This window comes from Haemaphysalis longicornis, unplaced genomic scaffold, assembly GCF_048455015.1.
Source record: "Haemaphysalis longicornis isolate Haplotype H1 unplaced genomic scaffold, Haemaphysalis longicornis Haplotype H1 scaffold_7, whole genome shotgun sequence".
NCBI classification, from domain to species: Eukaryota; Metazoa; Arthropoda; class Arachnida; order Ixodida; family Ixodidae; genus Haemaphysalis; species Haemaphysalis longicornis.
The window spans coordinates 88,958,046-88,985,999 of NW_027526422.1; the positions used below are offsets into that span (position 1 = coordinate 88,958,046).

General features: G+C 50.2%; 1 long non-coding RNA gene and 1 other non-coding gene across 2 annotated transcripts; both read right to left on the minus strand.

The window, feature by feature from the left end:
- Positions 1-1,911: 1,911 nt before the first annotated feature.
- Positions 1,912-5,644, minus strand: LOC144144580 (uncharacterized). The gene is made up of 4 exons (XR_013317280.1): positions 5,425-5,644; positions 3,704-3,785; positions 3,176-3,262; positions 1,912-2,506 (listed from the first exon to the last, which is right to left on the minus strand). It is a non-coding gene; the product is annotated as an uncharacterized LOC144144580 (long non-coding RNA).
- Positions 5,645-6,962: 1,318 nt separating this feature from the next.
- On the minus strand, positions 6,963-7,035 carry Trnap-ugg (transfer RNA proline (anticodon UGG)). The gene has a single exon. It is a non-coding gene; the product is annotated as a tRNA-Pro (tRNA).
- Between the last annotated feature and the right edge of the window lie 20,919 nt (positions 7,036-27,954).

The following is a 27,954-nucleotide window of genomic DNA, read 5'->3' on the forward strand; positions in this document are numbered from 1 at the left end:
CATCCTCTCAGCATGAATAGGGCCAAAGGTTTGTGACTTTTTACGCTCATAGAAATGAAAGTGGGAAGGTGCGGGGCTTGAGGAAAGGTTTCCCCAACCGATATCAGTTGACCCACCTAATTGTTCCACTATATAAGCCAGAAGGCTCCTATGGATGGATTTTTGTGGCTCTGTCTAAGTGCAATCTTATTTCACACATTGTGTAACCCTGTAACAGCTATTCGCCCTAATCTGCGCTTCCGGTCCTACATTTTCCGGCAAAAACCTTTCCCATGGAGCTTCAAAGGATGCCAAAAGATCACTGAGAACGTGCAGCAGCTGAAACTCTATTTGCTAGTCTTCCCCGGTTGTTGAATTTCTTTCAGAACACCCCTGCATAAAGTAGAAATTATTTTTATAGTAAGGCATTAGGTGCCCCGAAGAATTGAAACAGAAGCAGTTGGCAGAACAAGGAACTGAAATTCGCAGCCCCTAATTTCTCATTGGTCGCAAAAGCGCTGGGTGAAAATTTCGATTGACTGCCAACGCTGGTATCCGCCGGTTTGAGGCCCCCATTGGCTCTGATGCGTCATGAGGCTACGAAAAAAAATTGAAGATTCATTGCTTGACCTTCAGGAAGGCATGATCATCTCACCTCTCTCCCTCGCGAACTGGCAGTGCGAACTTCAGTGCGCACGTCCGGCGGCAGCCTCAGAAATTCTGAAGTGCAAGTTAGGGCTACACTCTAAGCTGGGTAACCCTTAATAGAGGTATACATTTTCGAATTTTTGTAACCTATAATTTATAAGGTACAAATGTAACCTATATCTTCGTAACCCTTATATACGTATACACGTAAGGGTTACTCAGTTATCGGTTACTTTGCCGCTTTCAGAATGTATACCTTTATATAAGTTACATCTACCGCCGTCCAAGGTCACACACCTGGAAGGTGTCATGTTGCGCGCCAGGCGCGCTTTCGCCGGCGCCGCTGTGGCGACGCCCCAAAGGCGCCTTTCCCGCGTGGTAAACAAATATCGCGTTAGTGGAAGACGATATGTGCGACCATGCTGTCCATTGCGCCGCCTAAACTTTTGCGTCGGGTGTCTTTTGTCCGTCCCTTGAACAAACTGCCGGCCACACGGCTGCGGCTAAAAGAGAGGTTACTTTTATAATTCCTAAAATTGCGGTACTAGAAAGCTGGAAAATGTTGTCTTAATATATATGCATTGCATTACCTGTTCGATAATCGTTACCAAGGTTGTCACCCAAAAATATTTGTGAGTATTGGCAACACTTAATTCTTATAAACAGGCATAACTAAATTTAATGTTCGCATCAGCTTTGTGCCGTTTAAGAAACCAGAATCAAACATGCATGATAGGTCTTTTAATAAATTGCGGGTATGAATTTTAGCTTTAGTTAAACAACATTAGGCTTTAGTGAAACCAAGCTTTAGTGGAAACATGCACTTGATAGCATACTTCAAAAGGACGCCAAAGTTATAACATAGCCTTAAGCCCAAAATTCTTGTCTGACAACTTAGGCCATGATTATCAAAATAGAATTGCAGTACATGCACACATATTTGCGCATTTAACAGGAGCACATTTTAAAAAGTTTGGCATCAGTAGTTTTGAACATTCACATTTATTATTATGAAACACCTGTGGGCTATTTATTAAAAAGCAAAGCTGCGAACCACCGTAATGTAATTATCGTTCCTTAATGAATATTTGACGAGTGCGGATTCCTGGGCGAACTGGTGTTTCCTATATTGCTTTAGACTTCCAGGTAAAACTCGGTTTATTCATATATCCTTATTTAACCTATTTAATAAATGTTGCGTAAACAGCTTCACAAACATGGCCAAATATACAGATCCTTTACCTCAATATTTGATGTATGCAAGGTATTTCAAATTGTTTGGTACTGCAATTGAACAATTTCAGACGAATTCGAGTTTGAGCTACATATATAAGATGGTTCTCAGAGGTGCACTTTCCCAGTACAGCGTTATTGTCATGGTTCCCCACAGAAAAAACACAGAATGTGGGAAAGTAGAAAGAACATTTATTACAAATTCACTGTTTATACAAAGCAGTGTTTATGGCTATGTTCCCTGCATTCTCTGTTTCACTGAGAGTCTAATATTACACTGGAATTCACTTGTCTTTACGAATCCATCTTTACACTTCCCTCTTAGGTACCTCTTTACAGTTCCACCTGAGTTGTGATTCCCACGCCAAGTTATGGTTTTTTATGCAGCACTAACAACTTTCTAGGCCAATTGCAATCTGTCTTTTGGACAAACTTTAAATGGGATCTATAATTTCCTGCATGAAAAAAGGCGCTTGGAAACATTCAGAGATAAGCTTCGCAATTTACGTAGTGCACAAGCAGGCACAAAATCAGGGCACGCTGAAGATTTCCCCGAGGTCATCTGAATGACTTGTTCCCTGCTGCCGCAGATGGAGGTATATATGTGAGGGGCCGTCACTTGGATTTCCCCACCTTGAAGAGCCATCTACAGAAAATTTCAGAAAAAGAACAAAACCCAGTGTACCATAAGCCCCTCAACCAAATCACAGGCATGTGAAGTACGAAAACTATATTGCACGAAAATGAAGACGGAGACCAGAGAATGAAATGAAAGGCCACACCAGAGAAGGAGTGATTTAGGGCCTTTCAAATAATTTCACATCATTTCAGTAATCGTTACACAGAGTAATTTGGCCGCATTGTCCACAACAACGCGAAGCCACTATAGTCATATCGGCCAACCTTCCCGAATTTTAATCGTGCCGTGTTCCTGTTTATCTCGCGAAATGTTTCTGCATGCTCACCCAGAACAGGCAGAAACTTTGGGCTACGAGATAAACTGACATACGTTTGCAAAAGAGAAAGCAAAAACATTTCCGCACCTTCATGTGGAATCACTACTACACGCAACAGAGCGAACGTCGCACTAAACCCAGGAAACGTGCTTTCACGATGCTGACGCCGTCTGCGTCACATTTTTGGCTGTACTTAAACATCTGCCTCCTGCCTCCGCCCCCCCCCCCCCCCTTGTACTGGCAGTTTCATTTTGAACGAGGATCCCACGTGGAAGCCGAAACGTTTTTCACTTCAGTAAGGTGTTCTTCTACCGGTGGTTTCTTCCTCGGCTATTCGTAAAAAGGAATCGACAACTTACATTTTTTCTTCGTTGAAATGTGTTGTGGGATAGGATACATCTAGAACTTGCACCGATCTTCAAGTGACATTCCCGGGAGGTCTGTACCTGTAATGACTCAAAGGGTTACTTGGGTTAAAATTTAATAGGCTTTAGAGCTGGGCAGTTGGTATACATTCATAATGAAAGAAGACCCCAAACTTGACAAGACGAAGAAAATAACACAGCACAAGCCCTCACTAACAACTGGAGCTTTCTTAAAGAGCTCTTTTCGAAAAAGAGTTCTTGTTGGGTCTGCAAAAACTGAAAAACTACAAAGCTCCATGCTGGGGAAATCGTTATGTGAATTCATAAAGTTCATGTAGTAACGAACTGATAGAAAGAGTCATTAAACATGAGGCGAAATAAGATACGAAATATAACATCATAACACTTGAAGTAAGGCCTCGCATTTTTACAAGTGAATCATACTTTTGTCTGCGCAGGCCTGGGTGCCATCTTTACAAAGAATATTTGAATGAATGAGTTTTAGTTATTGCATTTTCATACCGTTGTTTCCACGGAAATCAGACTTCATTTCAACTTGTGTCATACGCAGGGGAGTCCTGATTGTCAGCTCAAGGAACACTGCCTGCAAGAAAAACAATAGTTCTCATAAGTCATAGCATAGGTAGCCAGATGCAACCACACTTTTCCAACAGCCAGGAACCGGTGAGGGTGCAGCACCATTTTTACACCTGCACTTGTCTCTGTGTAATTCGTCACAATTTCTGTATCATCAAAAAACAACAACAATCAAGCAGCCTGCATGCTGGCTCATACATACCACCATTCTGTAAATCGCTTTACTGCACTACACTAGTATAACGCGAGACAACCATTTGCCCTGCAATACCACGCGAATAAATAAACGACTGATTTGTGCGAATGGGAATAATGAACCCACTTAACATGGTGACAATGCCCCGCTACCTCAAAATGACTAACACCAAATTTACCCACTCAAGGAAAAGAATGACAAAAATGAAGAATGTTGAAGATATAAAAACTTTTTATTGTGCGGTAAGGCAAACTTTCACAAAAAAAAGCCGCCCGCATCTTCCAACGAGGGGAACTCGAGCAAATGCGTCGCATCTACTCGAGTCAAGCAAAGCCTCACGTCAAGCGAAAGCCAAGCAAAGACGCCTTTGACTGAATTCCGAACGCGCGCTCCGCCGCTTCTATACGTTGAGGGGACTGCGTAAGCCGGTCCCAGTCGACGACGTTGGCGTACTTGTAAAGCGGCGTGGACTCTAGATGTTTGAGCCAAGCGCGGATGTTGCTTCGCCGGAGAACGGCACACCGGTTATATGCGCAGCGCGCCCGAAGGAGAGGAAACCGCGGAAGAGAGAGTACTGCACATGCGCCGGCCCCAGCGCGTCTGCCGCGGCTATGACGCAACGTGCCGCGGCTATGACACAACACAATCCAACACAATCCACTTTAATCCAATCCAATCCAATCCAAATCCAATCCAAGCCAAGCCAAGTCAAGCCAATCCAATCCAAGCCAATCCAATCGAATCCAATCCAATGCCCCTCGCGAGAGAGTGTTCGATTCCAATCCAATGCCCCTCGCGAGAGAGTGTTCGCTATCGCCTCGACTCGACGCGCATGCGCAGTGAGCGTGCGGACTACGGACGCCAACGCGGGTGACATCGTGAGTTACTGAAATGCTCTGCATTTAAAAGAGGCTTGTGCTGGACAGAAGGGAGTTTAGAAATTTCGGCCAGCATTTAGTGGACTACTTTTCTGCAGCACACACCTTGTGTTTATCCGGATGTATTACTACAAGACCAATAAACTAGACACCATTCCGAATATATGCAGCGAGAAAAATGAATATTTCCCGATGGCTGAAACAAAATGATAATACCCAGAGAATAGCGCGATAATATAAGACTTTATTGGGAAAAAAGTGCGCCCGATGCAGCCAACAGCGTAAACAAAACGCTCAACACATGACGAAGGCGCGCAGAGCAGAAAGCAGGCCACGAGCGCCGTTATCTGTTATAATGTACGGGCTTTCACGATCGTCCGCTCTAATCTGACGCAGCGAACGCAAGCCCGTGATTTCATTCAATTGCCGTCGCGGGCAACAGAAAACGTCCAGCGAAGCAACCAGTCGGGTAACGAAAATCCCTCTCGAATGCTGCAATTTCAAATTGAAAAGCCCCCAGCGAAAAGATACATCCAATGAAAACACGGAAACGGTTACGGGAGTATACTCACCGAGTTCGCTTTCACTGGCGCCGGGGCATCGGTCCAACATGCGAACTTGACGCTGGTCGTAGAAGAACGGGCCGTGTAGCGCTGCCAGTCACAAATGGGCTCGCCGCAGCCTCCGCGACTCACGCCGACAAATAAGTCTTGTAACAGCCATCCTCGCTTCATCGTAGGGGTATCACAGCGGTAAAAAGGCTCGAGTGGCGCGAAAACGTGGCCACCGGGCCTGCGGGCGCCGCCATTTCTCTATATCCCGTCATGCAACAGAGAAATCAACGGCCGCCTGGAGAGAAGGCGCGACGAGCATCTCTTATAGGTTACAGGGCGTTTTATAGGTTACAACGTAAAGGTTACATGATAGATTTTGTTGATGTAACCTATAAATCATTAATGTAACCTATAAACCGCTTTTAACTTCCCGCTTGTAACCCTTAGAATGGACTGGGATAAAGAAAACATCAAAATGGATCCATTGTAACCTTTATTTTATAGGTTACATCCCTTTAGAAGTTACATTATGGGTTACCAGGATTAGAGTGTAGTCCGGAAAGCAAAATGGAAAATAAAACAACGCGAAATACAAGCACTTGTCAGGGAAACACCACTGCGCTGTGGCGTTTCCTTTGTTTTCGCCTTGTTTTATTTCGCTGTTATTCTTATTCCATTCTCGCTTGCCGACAAAGGGGCACTGCACTCGCTGCAAGCTCCGTTTTATAACGCGTGCAAGTGGGGATGGAGCGCGTAGGAACTGAGCGACGGCGCGTCTGCATCCGCTTCGACTTGACGTAGCCCCGAGCAACGCCACCTCTATAACATTGCCTGTCACATCCACTGACACTAGCGGAAGAGCCCTTTTCTTCTTGCCCTCTCCTGCCCATTCCCTCTCACTGGCCTTTCCCCCTTCTGACGGCGGTAGTACAGTCCGCCGGGCAGCGCCGCTTGATGACTACTATACGAAACGATTGCAGGCGACAACTACACGAAACGATGACAAGGTTTCTCCATGACTGGAACTCCGCACAAAAAACGAGGCGAGAGAAGAGAACACACACAACGCGGGTGTGTTTGTCATGAACCATTTTTTGTCATGTTGTCATGAGCCAACTTTGTAATGAACTAATTGTCATGACTTGTTCATGAGCCAGTCATGAACCGACTTCAACTAGCCCGTCTTTCCACTCTGCGGGATATCTCCAGCCTTCGTAAGGTGGCGGTCCTGTGCTAACGTGCTTAGGGCTCCTAGGAGGCCTTGTCTCTCACTGATCCGGGTAGTGTCGCGTGCCTGTGGACATGCCACAGTCGCCCCTATCTTTCCATTAGGAGGTGCTGACGCAAGGCAATGTTACACAGGCAGCGATGTCACGAGAAACGAGGCCCGCAGCGATACGAACGCAGGTTCACCGCAGCCAGTACTCCGCTGACATGGCAGTTTTCACACGAGCTCTATTGCTCCCCCTCGCCGTCTGTCGTTATCGTCTGTTCACCTACGGCGCGAATCATTGCCGAAGTTCATCCTGTTTCGCTCCCGGAAAAAAAAATAAAAAGGGCTCGTCCGGGGTTCGAACCCGGGACCTCTCGCACCCAAAGCGAGAATCATAACCTCTAGACCAACGAGCCCACATGCTCCGAAAAAGTAAAGCGTAAAAGACAATCCTAATTTCCTGTAACCGTTTACACGAAAAGTGATTGATTTTTTATTGATTATGACGTTATTAACGAGCTGACGTTACCCTGGTGATAAGTTGAGCCGTAGTGGAGGGCTCCAAATTAATTTTGACCACCGGGGGACCTTTAACGTGCGCCGAAATCTCAAACACACGGCCGCTTTTGCACTTAGCCTCCATCCGAAACGAGGACGCCAGATTTTCTCGGACGCGGACGCCAATTTTTGCACGTTCGACAGCTCATACGCCATCTGTTGGAACTTTTATTACTGTTGAACTCGGAATGCTGCCACGTGGGCCATGCTCGCCCCGTTCTCTCTTTGTATTTCTGCGTCAGAGTATTGTATTGAAGGCGTTTTTTTTTTTACTTTCTATTGCAAATATCGAGCAGAGGTATGTTTTCAATTAGAAGAACCCTTCGAGTTCCAGTTGAGCGTTGATGTTTTGCTTCAAATATGCCTAATGTTTTCATTTTGCTTTATAATGTCGACGAGCATGAACTGTTACCAGATTTAGTGGTTTAGAAAAGTTTTGCGTGTGCAAACCTGTCCTTAGAGTATATCTTTGACTTTTGGCCGGAAGCCCGAATCGATTCAGACAGACCAAAATTTCTGAGTTTAAGTAGCCAACGAATTGGTTGGACTGGAAAACGGTTTTCTTTTTGTTATTATTATTGCATGCAGTGCGACCGTAGGCGGTGTGTGGACCTACTCGTCCGGTAGTCCACGCTGTGCTGCGGGGGCCCGGGCGCGCGTCACAAGAAACTCCTGGTCCGCGAGCTGGCCACTACGCAGCAAGCTCTTCCACTGCTCGAGGGCGTGTGGTTGTAGGTGTGGGGGGTTGGCAGGGCACATCCAAACCAAATGAGTTGTATTTGGGGTGCCGGGGCAGTATAAGCAGTTGGGGGTATGCGGCTGCGGAAATACAATGGAGGAAGATGCGGTTGTGGCAAGTATAGACCTGGAGTCGTCGCCAAATGTGTGCGTCGGCCACACCTAGGGACGGATGTGGGGGCAGTGGAGCCCTGCGGGAAGCTCTGTAGTGATTAAGGATGTCGGAGTAGTTCTGTGAGAGTGGGTGCAAGACCGGAGGGCCGGTAAGTGGTTCGTCTTCTTCCCCTTCTGGGAATGCCCGGCGGGTAACGTCGCGGGCAGTGGCATCCGCCACCTCATTTCCGTTTAAGGATGTACGGGCTGGAATCCTTGCAATAGCAGGTCTCTGGCATTTCTCGTCGTTGTTGGGGGATGGCTGTCATGTGGTAAGAAGAGCCCATGCCCGAAGGGGGATCGGCCCCAGAAGAAGATGTTGTCAGAAAAGATGAAGAGAAAGAAAAATCAGCATATGGGATGGTGAGAAGGATTTTGGAGTGACCAATGGAGAAGAAACACAGGGTAATCGAAGAGGAGGAGGAGGTAACTTGTTCAGCGAATGGGAGTCGCACACGATAGAATGCGAGGTGAAGGGGAAGAGAACGAAGTTGGAGTAGACAGAGCTCCTGGAAACCGAATTGGTGCCCCTCACGCGACCTGGAGGTGATAGTAACGAGCCTTCGATGTCGTGTGCCCCAGTTGAACAGATACCTCCACAGGTCTCGTCTGGCGCAGTCTGCCATGTGCAGTAACTGTAATGAAGAAGAGTCTGTGGACCACTTCCTTTTGTCCTGTCGACGATTTTCAAGCCTCAGACGTCAGCTCCTTGAGGTGCCGCTTCATCGCCTGGGGTTGGCATTAACAGTGCCGGTTCTTTTATCATTTGGGGCTTCAGAAACTGGATATGGCCGCCGGGATGTTTGCTCTGCTCTTCTGCGCTTCATAGAAAATTCCAAAAGATTCACAACCTAATTCGTATCTTATTCTGGAACCTCACCAGAGCCCTCCAAACGTTTCCATTGCCGTTTTTTTTTTTAATAATTATTATTTTCCTCCTCCTCCTCCTCCTCCTCCTCGTTCTTCTTCTTCTTCTTCTTCTTCTTCTTCTTCTTCTTCTTCTTCTTCTTCTTCTTCGTCTTCTTCTTCGTCTTTCTTTCTTTCTTTCTCTATTTATTTTGTTTCAATTTTGACTCATTTCCAATCTCGATTCCTCAAAAACAAGAAGAAAAAAGCTTCCAAAATTTTCTAACTTTCCTTGAATCATCCACCTAGGCAGCAATCTCATTCGAATTAGCAACTGATGTTTGGCCGATCCCCTGATTGGGTATGCGCCATTTTGTGAAGGAACAACAACAACAACAACAACAACAGAGTGGAACGGGTTCTTTGGAGGAACGGTGGGAAGTTCAGGCCGTGCCTGCACAACGCACCAGCGGCATCGCACCGTTTGGCAGCGGGCTGCCCGGAACCACCGATTACCAGCGGCTTCGCTCTGCTGGCCTCCTGCTGACCGGCGGCATCGCACCGCCGACGACCCGTCGAGCCGTGCCCCACGACGCACCAGCGGCATCGCACCGTCTGGCAGCGGGCAGCTCCGTACCACCTATGACCAACAGCTTCGCCCTGCTGGCCTCCTGCTGAGCCGCGCTGCTCAGCGAAGCCGAGTCATCGCACAGCGGGCAGCTCCGGACCACGACGCACCAGCACGGGCCATCGCGACGTTCGGTGACGTTGGGTGACGCGTAACCCAACCGACCCACTGGGCCACGTCATCGGCATCGCACCGTGGTACCGGCGGTAGGATTTGCTTGAATCTGACAGAGACAGTTAATGTATTATAGTAACTATAGGAGTAGAGTGTTGGTAGTGTGAGGTCGTGCTTGTTTTTGCTGTTTAGTGTGATATATGTGTGTTCAGTCACTATGATTTCGTTCGTTTGAGTGGTTTTGTTATGTAAATATATCTTGTTGCCATCAAATGAATCAACTTGAGCCTCATTTCTCGGCCGCGTGAGACGCGTGACAATGGCATCTGCAAGGCCGGTGATGTTCCCCGTTGCAAACCGTCGGCAGAACGTTTGTGAGTTGGAGAGCACGGTAATGTTGGAGGTCGGGGCGTGCACCACCGCTAGTGCGACGGTCGCTTGAGTCGACTATAAAACAATTAGCAGTGGCTTTGCTCGGCTATGCCTAGGTTGTCTAGGATTAGGTGATTATCATGCTTACTGCTGCTAAAACGATGTTCCATCCAATCCAATCCAATCCAATTCAGTCCAGCCCGGTATACAGTCGAGTCACTGCTCCTCGCTCATGCTCAGCACGACTTTCCAGGGGCCACACGAAACGGCTATCAAGCGGCTCCGGCGCAGCGTCAGACTTGGCTACTGCGAAACGGAGGAGCACAGCTGGCCACGCGCTTGCGCCAGTGCGTCTGCCACGGCTATGACGTCACTCTTCTGGAATGCGCAGCCCGGCGAATGTGCAGACCCAATTCTCTACACACCCGTACTCCGATTCGATTGGCCAATCCAATCCAACACAATCCCATTCAATACAATCCAATCCAATGCACCTCGCGCTTGCGCAGCACGGCCCTTCAAGGTCCACGCGAAACTGCTCAACCTCGGCCAGTTTAGCTCACGCTACAAAACTGTACCGCGCTGCGAACGCGTTACCCGTCCAGCTCCCTCACGCGCTTCCGCACGCCTTGCGCCGGTCGCCAGTTGCCACGCTTGCACGTGCTACCGCCCGGCGAAGAATCTTTTGAGAGAGGATCGAACGATACGGTGCTGTTCCGGTGATTTTTGGCACTCCCCAGTCTCAATAAAATGGAACGCCGTGAAAGGAGCGTGTGGAAATCTCCACACACCTTTTATCGCGCTGGAAGCGCCGGGCGAACCTATCTTGGAAAGGAATATCACTATTGCGGAGCTGGGATGAGACACACGGGATGTAGCCGTAGAATATTGCGACTGGGAGCCATAATACTTCTTCATTCGATGTACTTTGGCAGAAATAAGTTTACCAAGACAGCCGTTGTTTGGGTGGCGGAAATTCGGGGTAATTATTTAACATGCCTGTCGCGACGTGTCCTTGGACGGTTTCCTGTTCCTGCAACGTATCTTCTATTGTACTTGAAGGCACGTAAAATTTCGTCTCCATTACCCAAAACAGGGGGCCTTTACTTCGCCAGGAATAAAATTCTATTGCACTATTGCATGAATAATACGATCCGAACTGGTGGCGCCGCCGCGGAAGGGAGGACGTGAGTATGCGACGGCCCGAAGGTAATCCAACCGTTACGCTTTGAGCTCTTACGTCGTGAAGCGGTACACGAACCTTGACGTACAATGAGTTTGACATTGCTTGACAACGTCGTTAAGCTGAAATTTCCGGCTATCTAAGGTTGAGCATGAATTGAGCAAGGGTGGTTGGCCAAGTCTTCTTGTATCAGTAACGGAGAGAAGGAGAAAAAGGCACAAAGCAGAAGGTCGATGACACTGATGATGGGGCAAGTTCTTTCATGACACGCCGTGCCGATATTCGCAATCCCGCCTCTGCCTCACTCAGATGCACAGCAGCCACCAGCGAGCGCTGCGGACAGTGTTACGGACGAGGGCGCAGGAGTGCGGCCCGGCTCGTCGTGGTGGCTTGATAGGCGGGCGGCTTGCAACAGTGAGTTTTCTCTGTTCCGACGAAGAAGAGCCAGAGGTCAAACATAACCTGTTTAATCCATGACGAGAAGCTGAGGGAAACTGCAACCGTTCTGACGAGGAGGATGCACAATCAAATCTAAACTATTTAATCAATGGCGAGAAGGCAAAAGTGGCGATACGGTCCACTGGGTTGCGAAAACATAACTTCAACAGGCACTGTAACGTGCCCGAGCCCTGTTCACTACCGCACTGGCGCGGCTCGAATAGAATGGCGAGCATAAATAGTCACAAATACAATGGCGAAACATGAGTCGACACAAAGTTGTCAAAACAGAACCAAGCACACAGAAGCAAAACAACTGCCACAGAGTCAGGCGAACACTCGTGTTTTTCGCGTGCTGGCGCGGCGCACATTGCATTACAGGAAGGTCTGCCGGGCGGGCCAAAGTCGGTGAGGCAATAACTGGAGGCCAATTTAGATGAACTTTGGACACGCAGGGTTCTTTCGCTGTGATCGTTTCCCTGCAACAAAGAAAAGTTCCCCGTAAAGCACGCGGCTTGCTTGCGGACAACGTATTTCGGTCGTCGCCTCCAAGCTGAGTTGGCGTGTTTTTTCGCGCTCCTCCGCTTCGGGGTGACTTCAGTTCGTCGGCCCGTTGTCGACGCGAGCCGTCACCTCGGACATGGATATGCCCCGCTTTCGCTCGCCTGGTTTGGGCCATCGAGTGCGAGCTCCAGCTTCCCGGCACCCGTCTATCGGCCACAATCCAGTCTACCGAACCTCAAAGGGGTTGGAACCGCCGCAGACCTCGCTCCTTGTCACGGCAAGCTTGTCTCTACGCTTCTTCATTCCTGTCGAGGCCTCTCGTGTCCAGGACACACCATGGCGCCAGCCAACAGTGTCTGAGGTGTGCTGTGTGCGACAGCTTCGACCACTGTGGAACTACTTTCCTCAACTGTTTACCTACGATTCTAATCTTTACGTTTCTCTGCGCTATCATACTCTCCCCTATAGTCCCACCCCCCGGACTGGGTTGTAATCTGAGACCAGTTCAAAATTTCAAACTCTGAGACCAGTTCAAAGATCAAAGTACCCGCAGTCCCTTTCTTTCTCCCTTGCTTTAAAAACGAATCAGAACCCTCGCCCCTTTCTCCCGCCTCGCGCTGAACAGCCACACTCACTGCGGGTGTGTCGCTCACTTCACTTCCTTTCTCTGCGAGGAACATGGCGGCGCCCTCAATGCCGGCATATCCCTTCGGCAATCGAACGCCGATGCATTCACATTCACTATAATAGCATGAAGAAGGGTACGGTGTGGATACGTGTCAGATTTATCCGACAGACTATCCAGCCACCTGCCACTACTGCCCAGCGCCCGGTACCCTATACCATCAGGTGTGGGAGTGCCAAAGGACACCGGACCTGCACCCAATCCCCAACCCCTCTATACAACAGTGGACGGCGCGGTTGACCAGCAAGGACACTACGTTCCACCCACCTTCGGTGGTTCCCGGCGCACACCAACATCAAAGGCAACGTGGGCGACGGTCTCCCCAACCGCAACGAGACGGCGGACGCAGCCGCGCGAGGACTGACCAACCGCGCGGCGGCGGTCTCTTCCCCCCTGCCGGGCTCCGCGACAGAGGGAGGCCAACGCGAAGACAACGACGACGAAGACGACAACGACGACGTGGAGTGGGACCCGGAGCCCCTCCTCACGTACGGGGAGGTGCTGGAGTGGTACCGGCTCGGCCGGCGCACCGCTCCGGCGCCCCACCCGGAACTAACACGACAGCAGGCAGTGCAACTACGCCAACTACAAACACAGTCAGTGATCACGCTGGCGCTCGCGCGTCACGTGTGCCCGGACGTGTACGCCAGTGACGTGTGTAGTGTGTGCGGGCAACATCGCGCAACTCTGGACTGTGCAGTGCACCCCGTGGAAGCTGCCGACCTCTACGGCCGGCTGCCGGACACCATAACGAGTGCCGTATATTCGATGGACCTGGACGCGCAAACTCTATCCGTCCAGCAGCTCGAGGCTGCTCTCGCCAGGAAGAAGCGGAGCGAGTCGCAGACGGGGGGGAAAGGGACGAACTCCCGAGAACCTTTCACGCACCGCTCACGCCGACGCCGGCGGGGCCTAGTCCCGAAGACATCGTGAACGTGGGTGGGATGTGGAGGCTCTGCGCATCCCGACCTCCCACTCCCTGCTGGCCATAAATAAAGTCTTTCTCTCTCTCTCTCCCCCAGCTTGACCTGGTGCAAAAGGCCCGCGCAGCCAGCCGCAGACAGGGGATCCCGGACTAGGGATTCCCTCCACCGGGCGGGTGCCCTAACAACTGTACCTGTTGTTTTCAATAAAGATTTGTTTTTAATTCATTCATTCATTCAGTCATTCATTCATTCACTATAATAAAAGGATTACTTAAGTGTACTCCTTGAGGTATTTTATTTCCCTGTTCACCGAAACTCGTCGTACACAGTTACCTCTTCATTCACCGATGGTTCTTGGGAATTATATTCGTCGGTCTTTATCTTGTTTCCCCGTAGCATGCGAATAGCTTCCACGACCAAAAACTCCGATGCTTCAAGCAAAGCGTAAATTGCCAAATTGACAACAGAGTTCAACACGTGTCAGCATGTCCGGCTTTCCGCGATTTCTCATGAACTGCCGCGTCCAGCTGCGTCAGACGATCGATGCAACGCACTGGTATACAAGAGTATAAGCGGTTCACCCACACACCCACATAAGCGTAAAAGCGGGCATCTATTCAATTTCACTTTTAAACAAAACAGTCCTACAAAATACGCAGTCGCTGATATAGCTGCTGCTTCACGCTGGCTCTTCATAAGGATGTCAATGCGCAGGTTCGCAATAAACGCTACGCAAGGTTGGTCTGGTTGAGTGCGTATACGCCAGCTTGAAGCCGACTCGATGAGCGGCGAGCGGGAAGACAATAATCAAATTTAGCTGGCGCAGCGGCACAGTTTCAGGTCAAACACCTGCGACCGAAGGAGGCTACGTGACAAGCTTGCCTGCTGAGAACAGTACCGTAGGTGAACAGCTAACCAGCCCATCTGGAATATGTCTTGAGGGCGGCTCAATTTAAAATACGTTATAATTTGCATATATAGCCAGTCTCTTAATGGAGTGGGGAAGGGGGGGGGGGGGTGACTGGCGGGTATTTTCGGTTGTGGCTATTCGTCGTCCGTTACCTACATATGAAAGGCAGACGAGGCCGAAGAGAAAACGTGCTGGACTCACCAGATTTCCCCGTTCCCGTTGCGGGGAACATCCCTCGGTCCATCATGCCTGCTAAGGAATTTAAAATCTTCTTAGATATACCACGAACTGCGTTAATCTCGTTTCATTTCATTAAAGAATTCTGCGAGCGTCGGCACCGAGCGCGCTCGATATTTTAGGAGCACTGAATAAGATCCACTCCAAATTATTTGCAGACATTTTTTCCTCGCACAGAGGCCGAGCACGTTTCAAATTTGAGATCGGCAATTCAGATATCTAAGTACAATTTTTAGGGCAGATGGCGGTAGTATGGAAGCTTTATTTTAGGCGAAAGGGATGGTTGAGCCCTTCCTTCAGTTCAGTTCAGAAGGTACTGGGTTCGTGCGACTTGTTTCACCCGGGATATCAGTATCAGCTCGAGTTGGGTTGAGGTTGCTGAGAAGAAAAGGCACACTGCGTGTCGTCTCAGATGGTGACGGGGGGGGGGGGGGGGGGGGTGGGGGGCTGCTGTGTGCATGGTTCAGAAAGAGGGAGTTGCGGCGATACAGCTTCTCAGCAGTGTCGTCAGCCAGGTCTATCGATTGGAACATGTTTTTCTTCTCAGCGGTGTCTTGCGACAGTATATGATGAGACGGCGAAAAGTTGGGTAGGGAGGTGGGGTAAAATTTGGGGGGGGGGGGGGAACTCCCATATAAGGTGGTATAAGGTGCAAGGGGTTGGTCAGAGTTTGCAGTTGGGAGAGGACGCGGCAGGGTAGATAGCAGCATAAAGAAAAATGCCGTGTTGGGATGAAGCCTCCATGAGATGGGTTCGTCTGCCTTGGGACGCCTTGATGCGGAAGGGAGAAGTGTTGGCGTTGTTGTAGGAATGGTTTAGGATGTCATTGGCACGGGGGGAGGAGCAATCCGACTGTCAACTTCGAATAGCGCGCCCAGGGTATGATATCGCGGACAGAGTCGTGGACCATCTCGTTCACATTGAGAGTCGCGTGGCCCAGTGTCTGTACATTGGGAATACCAATGGTCGGTGTCAGCCATTGTGTGCGAATGCGAAGTGTAATGGCGTGTGTTCACCCAGCTTCATAGTGTCGGCAAGAGCTCTGGGAACCTGTGGGAATAGTCACGTATGATGGATCAGCTAGGGCGGCGCCGCAATTGCAATTTCTTCTGTGGTTGTAATGAAGCCGTGGTAGTTGACGTATCGTGATGCCCCTTGGAGTCAACGACCACCGACGTACTAGCCGGGCACGCTCTATCTAACATTAAAATTCACCGGAGGCGCTGAATTTCTAATGATGCGAATTAAACTTTCACATACGCATCCCCACAGGAAGGACGCCTATAGAAAAAAATGCATGCACCGCATCCATTCCTTCTTGGAGCGAAATACCAGGTTCCACATAAAAGGGACTCTGCAACAATTCCAATAAACGCTTTCCCTTTTCCTTCGCGTCTGGAAGCACGGAGCGGCACTGCATGATTTAGCCGTCGGAGCAGCTGCGCCTTCCATTCCTGCTTTGCCGTGGTTTTATTTTAGGGGCAGCCCTTGTCGCCGTTCGTGGGCTGAACAGCGTTGTCGCCGTAACCGAACGACCGATGGCTGGACCGACGAGTGAAAGAAAAAGCGAACGATGAAAGAAAGCAAAGGAGGAGAGCTTCGCGAAATTGGGTGTGGAGGGCGGTTCGCCGTGGCGGCGCGAGCCAGCGCTAAACGAAAGTGTGTGGTGGGCAGGGGAGAAGGCAGTATGCTGTGCCTGCACGAGACGCTCGCCTGCGCGACGTTGGCGAAAACGTGAGGAGGGCGTGCGCGTGACGATGGTGCGCGTTCCCTGCCTAAGACGCGGGTCGCGGTCCCTTCCTGAGATGCACTTCGCGCCGCCGACGCCGAGGCTCATCATCGCTGCCGTCGAGAGAACCCACGAGTGAGCGCAGCCTCAGCGCACTGCGGCTGCGCTAAAATATCGCATTAGGGAGTATCGTAATCACCAGCCATTTTTTTTAAAGTGGCTATTGAATGCGTTCATTGCTGCAACTTAAGGAAATCCGGCCAATAGCCGCTACCCCCTCTGTAATGATGTAATTCCAATAGTCGACCGGGAAAGGGTGAAAAATCTTTTGAGCAAGTTTCCAAGTTAACTGATTGGCATAGAGCACGAATTTTTGGCTGAGGTACTTTGCGACCCCCTAATCTATATATATCGTTGACTACCTTCTGCAAGGATTCAACATTCGAAAAAAGTTGAAAAAGTGTTGCAGGGACCCTTTAACTCATAAACTCCACATGCTACCGTGTTCCAATTAGCCACATATCCAAAACGATTTCGAATATTTTAAACACTACGCCGTCTGGTAAATCCTCCCAAAAACTCGTCACAGCAAAATGTGTTACTCTGTATCGTTCTGTAAACGCCTAATACATGCACACTATATACCAGACGGAACGTGTCAGGTGCCGCCTGAAGCCACTATAGCAGACGATGAAAGCCGCACTCCATCACCTGCCGGTCCCGGGAATGACCGCTCCGTGTAGCGAGTACAATTTTTACAATTTCGGGAAGCCTATCACACTAATGGTCAGTGAATCTCAATGTATGAACCGGATGCTTCGCGCACCCCAGTGGCGCGATCAAGGGCTATTTTTATTTCTTATCTTAGAAGTGATGAGAAGCGGCTACTTTCCCGTTGTGTTTTGCATATTCCTTTCACGGATTGCAACTTGCGAGGTCAGTCACACCCCACGCCCAACTCATTTATGGCTGCGTGGTTGTTAGCGTATACCTGGACAGGGTGACATTCAGGATGGCAGAATATCTCGACTTTTCCTGTAAAATTGGTCGTGGCCCCGGTCTGCAACTACACAACAAAGAAAAGGCTGCGACTGCCCGTCCGCAATCTGTCAACCCCCCCCCCCCCCCTTCCCTCTACGTCCCAAAAGTGAATTTGTTCTTTCGGTTCCGGAGCCTCGATGTGTAGGCGATTCTGGTACGAAAGGGCGTACGGAGCGTTCGTCAAGCTACAAAACCTAATTTGCGTATTTCACGAAAGACCGGTAGGCCGGTAAAATGAAAGATTGAAAAGTTTATGCGAATACGTATAACCTTATACGTATGCGTAAAGGGGTATATTGTGAGAATCAATGTGTCCGTTGCGCTATTGCCCACTTCAAGGAGATATGGATAAGGGCCCATTACTGTCGTGGCCAATTCATCGTATACTTCGTCTGCTTCCCAGGAAAATTATCATCATCATGCCGTACCTCATCTATTCTTCATACCCATCCTCATCATCATTCCTGGGGCTGGAGTTCTGAGTTGCCGCTCAGAATAAACGCGCTGTTTCCACTGCCTCTGCGACGTGTCTTCTGGGTGACGGCTGCCCTTGACGTCTCCCTCAATATGTATACATTGTTGCAGCCCACGACAGCTCAGACAATTCTGTGGATGATACGGTGACATGGAGCTGTGGCAAACAAAATGGTCTGAGCGGAGGTAACACGCTAAATATCCATACTGAAAGCGCCTGTAGTTCACAGTTAATACAACAGTCGTCCAATCTATTTTAAGAGTGGTGATACGCCACCTCTACTATCGGAAAAGTCAACACAGTATAGACTAATTTACACACGCACACGCGCACAAACGCACGAACGCACCCACGCCTTCGCCCACATTTATATATGTGTACTGTTTGCTTTGCATAACAATGACGCAACCAATTGCTTTCCAACTACACTCGCACAGTCGGCCATAAAACACCCTACTACTTCCAAAATAAATAATAGCAGCCCTTGCTCACGTCCATACCCGCAATTAACGCAACTGCAAAGCGAAGGTAAACCACTCCGTTGACCTCTAGTGTAACGAACAAAGCTGGGGGTAATTCTTTTCGTTTTATTACGTGAATAAATTTTCGTAGGATATTATTGCTATCTTAGTAGTTGACTGTTATTTTTCCGCTGAAAATTTATTATAGCACGCAATCCACAGCCATGATTTTCCTTTTCTCTATTGTTCTAAGCACTGAACTTTTCTTGACCCGTTTTCCCACCCTCTCCCGTGAAGCCACGTCTGTGGTCCGGAAAGCACAAACCTCCTCTCTTCCCACTCAACACCGTGTCCACTGCATACATGGTATCCGCTCGCGCCCTACCTGCCTTACAAACAACTGCCCTTCCTACCTATCACTCATCATCATCATCACCAGCTTATCTACGCCCAGTGCAGGGCAATGGTCTCTCCAAATGATCTCCAATTACCCCGGTTTTGTGCTGTTTACCCCGCAAACTTTTTGATCTCATCTGCCCATCTAACTTTGAACCGCCCCCTGCCACGCTTGCCTTCTCTTATCTCTACCTACCTTTACTGGGAGTTCCATCCACCAGACCTACTGCCACACCTGCATTCACGCATAATCCTGGTCCTGGCGTGGCCGTGAAGTCGACGCAAGACCTCCTGGTGGTCCACTGAGTTCGTATTGGTGAGGAACTTTAAAGGAGCACTGACACGAAAATTTTATGTTACACTTTTATTGCTTTTATCGATGCTTAATGGGCTGGCGAACCTGAAACAGCACTTCAATTACTTCAGCGCGCGATAGTTAACTACATTTAACGGCCTGAAAATTGTTTGTTTTAAATTCCAGCGCTTTCCTCCCGAACGGCGCATATGACAGATTCCCTGCCTGACCTCACCGCTTTGTGCGGACGTCACCGGCGCCCGCTTGAGAGGGTGTTGCGCCCGCTCGCCGCTCGTGGGGCCGCGCGCATGAAGTGACGTCACGAGCTTTTGACGAGCGCTGCCGCGTCACTTCTTTTGGCTATCCCTGGATGATGCCACGCTGATGTCCATTTGCTGAGTGCCGCTACGCACGCTGCTCCGTCGGCGCGATAAATGAGATCCAATTAAACTATGTTCTTCGCGTCGCAGGCCGCTCATATTTCAACCAGGGTATTCTGTTGAGTGAAGGAAGCGAACTGTGCAATAATATTAACGCCGAAAATTGGTGTCAGTGCTCCTTTAAGAACTCGACGGACCGGCCGTCTCCTAATGTGGCATGACGGCCCGGACAAGGGCTGTTTAGAGAATAAAGTTTTCTCTCTCTCTCTCTCTGGATGAAAATGTGCGAGACTCAACTTTCAAGTGCAGAGCCCTTTTAGCACCTCGCCTGGTCATCGTAACTCGTCCGCTGTCACAATGTCAAGCGGCTGCCGGAATCAGGCGGCGCAGCGAGTTGATGGACCCAAGTAAAGCCCGTGACAGTGGCTTCGATAAAGAAGCGGTTTATATAATCGTATCCGTTCAGAACTCGTCAACCGCTGGCGCTTGTCATACATCTCCTAGTTGTTTAACGCAAAGAAACCTGCAGGTACATTTGAGGCCAAATCTGCGTATATAAGCGCCAGCGCATCCATTTAGTTAGGAACGGCCGTTTGGTTGACATCCACAATAAAAAAATTCACAGCATATCCACGGGGTGAATGATGATGAGTGGGCGAAGCTCCTGAGGGGAAATCATCGGTAAAACCGTGACTCTTCAGTGAAAGTTCGCCCACGTTCGCCCACTACATCTGTGTCCGAACGTAACGCCTAGAAAGTCTCGCTTAAACCGCGCATCGGCACCTTGGGGCTGAGCTCGCCTGATGCGTTTTGCAGACGCCTCACGAGCTCTCCCTGCATCGGGGTCTGCCTGCCGATACGCGCGCTTTCTCGCCGCTTCCCGTTCTCTGACGTTTTGGAGATCCTCTTCGCGCCGCAGCCGTGCCGCTTCGCGTACGGCAGGGTCCTCGCGCCGTTGCCGTTACGCTTGGGCCTCTCGTTCTCGAACGCTGGGATCTTGGCGGCGTCGTCGCGCAGCCAGACGACACGCTACGGCCTCCCGCTCTCGTACGGCAGGATCTTGGCGGCGGCGTCGCGCAGCTTCACGGAGCGCTTCTGCCTCACGGGCTCGCATATCTGCAGCCTTATCCATCGGGCGACTCCGAGCGCGCGCCAACAGCGAACGGATTTTATTACAACGCTCCCCGCCATCTAGTAAACAATCCAAGAACTAAACTAGAGGTAGCCACGCCATCTAGTAAACAATCCAAGCGCATCTTTTCATCATATACAAGTACCGCCATCTAGTAAACAATCCAAGAACTAAACTAGAGGTAGCCACGCCATCTAGTAAACAATCCAAGAACTAAACTAGAGGTGGCTACATACATACGGCGAGGATGGACAGACCCACGCCCTAAGGAGCTTCGCCCCTAAAAAATCCCGCCCGCATCTTCCCAATAGGGGAACTCGAGTAAATGCGTCGCAGAGTGGTGGGGGTATCGCGTGAATGTTGCGTAATTGGGTATGGTTTGGGAATGCTTAATTGTTATTGCGTCTTTATTATTCCTATTTATTGAATGAAGGAGAAGCGAAGGCAAGGAGTGTAAAGTTAAAGTCTGTCTTTATTGCTTGGTGCCGTCGTTGTATTGGACGGAAAGGATGACTCCTTTGTGGCGCTAAAGTGCACTGTCAAGGGGTCTTTGAGGAGCGGTCGTGCGATTGCGTAACTGGTGAAGACGTTGCTTCCCTACTCGAGTCAAGCAAAGCGTCAAGTCAAGCGAAAGCCAAGCAAAGACGCCCTTGACTGAATTCCGAACGCGCGCTCCGCCGCTTATATACACACCGCCCGCGTTCGAGGGAGAGGAGTACGGGGGAGAGACGCGCATGCGCACACTTCCGTACACAAGCGCGCGAACTTTCCACGCACCCACCACGCCGCACGTGTACACGCCCTGCCGCCGTTACTGTTGAGCGCGACGCAGCGCACGGGTAGCTACAACGCATGGCGCACAGACGCGCTCCCCCCCGCACCGCCGCAGCTGTTGTTGAGCGCGACGGAGCGCACGGGGTACACGCGCTCCTCCCGCACCACCGCACCTGTTGTTGAGAGCGGGGAGGGTACGCGGGAGAGACGCGCACCTGCACCTCGGCGCGACGCGCATGCGCAGTGAGCGTGTGGACGGCGCCGACGCCGAAGCGAGACATCGTGCGACTAAGAAATGCTCCGCATTTAAAAGCGAAGAAAGTAGCGCCAAAAACGACGCGTTCCAAACTGCGCCGCAAGGCTTCAACACGTGCGAGATCCTGCTAGCGCTATTCCAGGCAGGGGGCGCGCGAGCACTGCGAAGGCGGGAAAATTGAATTGCATTGGACAAACCTCCGTTCAATTCGTCAAAAGAGGAGTGAGACACGCAGGCGGAGAGCGTCACGGGTGGCAGCAGTGGGTGGATAACGGCGCTGCAGCCCATTCAGGCGAATCACTGCTCTGCACGTCCGACAGCTCTGACGTTGAGTGGAACGATTTAAATTTTTTTGAGTCCGTATATTGCTTTGTATATTCTCTGAGTTGTCATAACTGCGCCTTGTAGGCAATCAGTCGGTGAAACTGCCCCTCCGGCGGGGTTTTCGCCACAGAGGTCTGCTGAAGACTTACGCTTGCCCGGGACTATATTGCTGTACATTGATAAGTTACATAAATCTTATCTTATGACGAAAAAAATTAAAGCCGTTCAACTCAATGCGAGAGCTGTCGGAAGTGCAGAGATGAGATTCCCCATAATGGGCTGCAGCGCCGTTACCCGCTCACTGCTTCCCCCCTAGGCCATCCAAATTTCCCGCCTTCGCAGTGCTCCCGCGCCCCCTGCCTGAACCAGCGCCAGCGGGAGTGCTGTTCTTTTTGCGCTGGGTTTAATTTCGTATGCTGGAGCTGTTTTGCGTCATTTCGAAGGCGCCATTTTTTTCTTGGGCGGCTGGAGCTTTTCTAAGTCATTTCGAACGCGCCATTTGTTTTTTTTTTTTTTTTTTTTTGCGCAGCCCGCTTTTTCGCTTACTATCGTAAAAAGCAACCCACCGAGCGTTTGTAACCAAATGAACGCGAGGGCTGCCGGTTACATACACAGACTTTGCTTGAAGACTTTGCTTGAAATGTACAGGGCCGTCCAATTTAGGGGCGAACACTGCGCAGCGTGGCCGCGTAGGGTGCCTAGATGCGCGCGCACGCCCGCCCGCCGGTGAGGCGGGCGGGCGCGCGCATCCAGGCACTTTATGGCCGCGCTCCGCAGAGCGCCAGCGCACAAGCTGCGGCCCCGCATCGAAGCTGAACGGCGCAGGTGCACGGGGGCTTGGAGGCGGGTCTTCGTGTCGTCTGCTAGCGCGGGAGTGCGCCGTGCTTGCTTTGCTGGGAAGCAAGCATGCTTGTAGTACAGTGCTTAGAATATACTTCTAGGCACTATACTTGTAGAGTCTTGCTCGGCATGCTTGTAGCGTCCTAGCGCGCCGGGACTGCGTTGCGGGAAAGCGCACTTCTTTCACTGCGCCGCGTTGTGTAGTTTCTGCGTACGACAACTAAGCTCTTCTTCTTTTAAGGTCCGCAATCCCAGGTAAATGCATGTATTTTTGAAGGCATTTCAGGAATGGTTTGTCTGTGGTTATAGGGTTTAGCGCCGCAACGCGACTCTTGCTACTAAAACAACGCTGTAGAGAAAGGCTCCGGATAACCACATGAGGCTCTTTACCGGGCACTGATACCATGCAGCAAGCACGCGTTCTTCCATTTCACCTCTTTTGGCAAGCGGCACCTGCTACTGGGATCGAACGTGGGTCTCCGGACTCAGTACAGCCAAGCACCCTAATCACGGAGTCACCGTGGCGGGCCAGGTCAATTCCTGGCGGGTTTCTCAGGAATTTACCGCACAATCAAAGTAAAGAGGGTCAGCAACAAAGCTTTATTTTCTGCGTGTGCTGTCTAAAGAAGATGACCATAAGACCTGATATGCCTTCCGGCCCACTTTTCTAACAGCGGAGCTGTTGTTACTGGCCGTAAGTTCACCGTCGCAGAAAAAAATACCAATAAAATTCCGAGCGCTCGTGGGCGCGCCTCGTGGTGACGACCGAGCGTCCCCGTCACGCACCGTGGGTTTATCAAAGATAAACGGAACTCTCAAAAACCACGAGGAACAAAAAAAAATGCCGAGCGCTAGTAAACGCGTGCCTTGTGTAGACGGCCGAGTCCCCGGATCGTGCAGCGGCTTTAGCAAATAAAAAAAAACGCCAGCGCTGTTGCCAACCACTCCCGCGCATGTAAACAAACACCAGCACTAATGCTAAAGACCTAATGCTAAAGATGACAAGACACCCTGCTTGGGAGAGGTCATCGCGACCACCACATTCTCAGGAAGCCATTATGGATAATTAGAGACATGGGACCCAATTCTCTAAAGCGACGGGCCGTCACTTTGATACGACGTGGTAGCGCCATGCAAATGCACGTGTTCCGGGGTCGGGGCCGTTGCTTGGAGGGTCGAGAAAGCGGCAGAATGGCACTGCGGTGCACCGGCAGCAGGGCGCAAGGTGCCAAGCAAAACGACGGGGGGGGGGGGGGGGGGGGCAGCTCGTGTCGCTTTGCGCCCTGCTGCCGGTGCGCCGCAGTGCCATTTTGCCGCTTTCTCGACCCTCCAAGCAACGGCCCGTAACTTTAGAAAATTGGGTCCATGGCTTCGAGTGTGCGAATCCTTCCCGCGACGACTTGCAGATCCCGCCACCACTGCCTCGAGTAGATAACGAAGAGATGGAGGACGGATAAAATGCTGACGATAACCACGCATCCACCACACGCCGCGAAGACGACGACGACCTCTTTGATGTATATAACGACGATTACTAGCGCCGCAACTATGTAGATAAGCAATGATGTTAAAAGCTAACGGTGTCCGGCAATGCTCACCTACAACAGCTTCGCCATTCGTCTTGCCCGTGAGTGCAAGCTTCCTTAAATGTTTTTTCATCGGAGTGTCATACGCTGAGTCTAGCTTGAAGACACTCGCAGATTGCTCGATGCGCCTTCGAATGTGATCAAAGAACTCATGAAAATCGACATCAATATCGTTAACAGAAAAAGAAATCAGAATACGTTCGGTCCACAATGCAAGTGTTTGTTTATATGTGAGGCATTGCTTGCATTATTAAGCACATTCAAAACTTGCACAACATATTGGTGAATTTTTAGTTCGTGGCATTCGGCAAGGCAGTGTGTGTGAGGATGGTACATAAACGAATGCATAAGTTCTGGACCTCAAGAACGGAGAAGCTGTTCCACAATTGTGTAGCATGGAACTGGTGCCACAGCTTCATTACTTACGTAGGCCCATTGCGAGGACGTTCGGCTCGTACCAGAAAGAAGGATACGTAGCGGGTGGCAACAAAGGGAACAGCCGGTGTCTCCCATTAATAAGCCAGGTAGGCAGCGCAAGCAATGACATATCCATTATAATGTAGCAGACTAGAGTGGAACCAGTCCAGGACTCGGTCGGAGAGTAGGACGATTGTGCTGGGTGCGTGGCCCACTGCCTGGGTGACTGCTTAAACCATCCCGACGGTGCGCTTTTTTCATATATATGAAAAAAGCCACCACACATCGATACCAAAGTCGCGAGATCCAAACCCAGTAGCTGTGACCAAAATTTCTTGGAGGCAAAATGCACAGGCACCAAATGTGCTGCATAATACCAGTGCATGTGAAATAAATCCTGGTGGCCGACATTCTATGTAGCACTCCTCTACAGCGCCTCTCATTAAACCAAACCAAGTCAGTTCTGAAATGTTTGCAACAATACACGTATTTATCTGGGACCGCGGATCTGAAAAGAGGAAGCGCGTAGTAGTCGTACGCAGAACCTACACGACCCGGCGCTGTGAGAGAAGTGCGCTTTCCCGCAACGCGGTCGCGGCGCGCTAAGAGGCTACAAGCATGCCAGGCGTGCTTCACAGCAAAGCAAGCACGGCGCGCTCCCGCGCTAGCAGACGACAGGAAGCCCCGCCTCCAAGCCCCTATGCGCCTGCGTCGCTTAGCTGCGCGGCCGCGGCTTGTGCGCTGGCTCTCCGCAGAGCGGCCACGCTGCGAAGTATTCGCTAAGGTCCCTAAAATTACTTAGTGTTCGCACCTAAAGTGGACGGCCCTGCACCTGCAGTTTTCTTTGCGCTAAATAACGGGGAGATGTACGACACACGCCAGCGGTTCACGAGGTTTAAATGGGTTTAACTATTTAAATGGAGTGGTTTTCGAAGCCTCAGCGTGACTCCCTGACGCCGGTACAGAAGGTTCTACTTGGGTCAGTTATCTCGCTGCGCCTCCTTATTCTGGCAGTCACATCGACCGTTAGCGAGCTAACACGACAGGTGCCCATAAAGTGTTCTGCACTTAAAAAGTCCCTCTTTTTCTCAGCTGCCGCAGCAGTGGGGGGAGGGGGGGGGGTTCTGTGCGTGCCTTGGCTGACCCCTCGTCTTCCCCTCTTGCGCTGTCAGCGCACTCTTCCCATACGGCCCCGTCTTCGCATCCGGCTCTTCATATTTCGATATAATATGGCGTATACTGCCGCTGAAAATTGTCTTCCAAACAACGCTGTGCGTTTATCAGCGAGTGAAGACAACGTTAGGGAGATAGGTGTAAGCTTGGCCTTTGTAAGCTAAGCTGGCTTTCGGACATCATGGTTGGACAGTGAAATCTATTCATTAAGAAAAAATATCGAACGCGGATGAAGGAGACCACCGACGGCAATCGAGCCGTGGCTCCGAGGCTCAGAGCAACCGGATGCCGAATACCCCGACGAGGAAGACGATGTCGTCGGCGTGGGTACGATTTCGCTGAGCCCTCCCGCGGTGTAAAGGCAAGGCTTGAGCAGGAGTTTGGGGCCCACATCCGCCGCGCTGGCGCATTGGCTATGGCGTTGCGCTTGCGAGCACAAGGACGCGGCGGCCGCTTTTCTGAGGGAGGCGAAAAGCGAAAACGCCTGTGCGTTTGAGATTTGGGCGCAAGTTAAACATTCCCAGATGGTCAAAATTAATCCGCAGCCCTCCACTACGGCACGCCTCATCGCCTGTGTAGCGTCGGCGCGTTAAACCCTACAATCAAATAAAAATCAATCAGTTTGTTGCCCACCAATGAAGCGTTGGCTGTGCGGTGTGTGATCCTTTGTGGTTCCCGGGGACCTCAGTCTCGTTACCATAGTGCAATCATACTTAACTTTTTGTTATTTTTTAATTCTCTCCGGAGGGCGTTGTGGTCAAATCCATGCCGATTCCGCAAAAATATTACTCATGGAGTCACGACGGAAAAACATTCACGCGCCACAGGCCGGTCGGAATATGACGCAGTCGGATAGACGTCGGCTTCATAACGCGACGGACCCAGGTTCTATTCCGACCACGGGAAGCGTTTTTTTCTCGAGGCGCTTGATGTGCCGTCGCTTACCATCATCAACGTTTTGTGAATCCCACTATGTAAAGTTGACTTTTCTGCAGTGCGCTTTGGCACGATAAAAAGCTTCTCTTGAGAAAATACTTTGGTTTGATATTTCTAATTTGTTCTCGAAGAAAATCACGGCCAACGATCACACTTGGTGTTTGGAAGTCTCTTATCGCTTTGTCGAAAAGCCCATGAGGCGCAATAATGTTTAAAAGCGTGTGTTTAGGTTCTCGGGCTCTTGGCTTGCGAATTTGAGTGCGACATTGCCTCTAATTTCAATTTCCTTGACGGTTTTACACACGACATTGTCCGAGCTTGTTATTTTCTTTTTTTTTTTTGAAGTTGATCGTGTCGATGCTGTGCCTTACCTTCCTTGGCTATTTTAGTTATTCTAGGTGACAACGTTGTTAGAGGCGGTGTTCGTATGAAGGGAATCTTCCGGCGGAATTGTTGTGCCTCGTTTCTCTCTGAATGTCTAAATTTACAGTGCCTCCAGTCTTTATAAGAATTTGAAATTAGCCCTCTGCGCCCCTCAGCATGTAGCACCCTACAGTTTCGCTTACCCTGACATTTCACGCTTTTGAGTTTCTGTTTTTGCGTTTCCGTTACATGCTACGTCCTAAGGTAACAAAAAACAGTCCTGAGACTGCGCAGAAGAGCGTTGCTTGTCAATTCTTGCCTGCTATAGAGGAACGCATTCCTATATCTCACTCATATTGGATATAGAGAGCGCTGTTCCGTTTGTTAATCTTCCACCAATGATACCCCTCTCTCATATTTTACACGATAGCATCCTCATCATCATCAGCCTATCTACGCCCACTG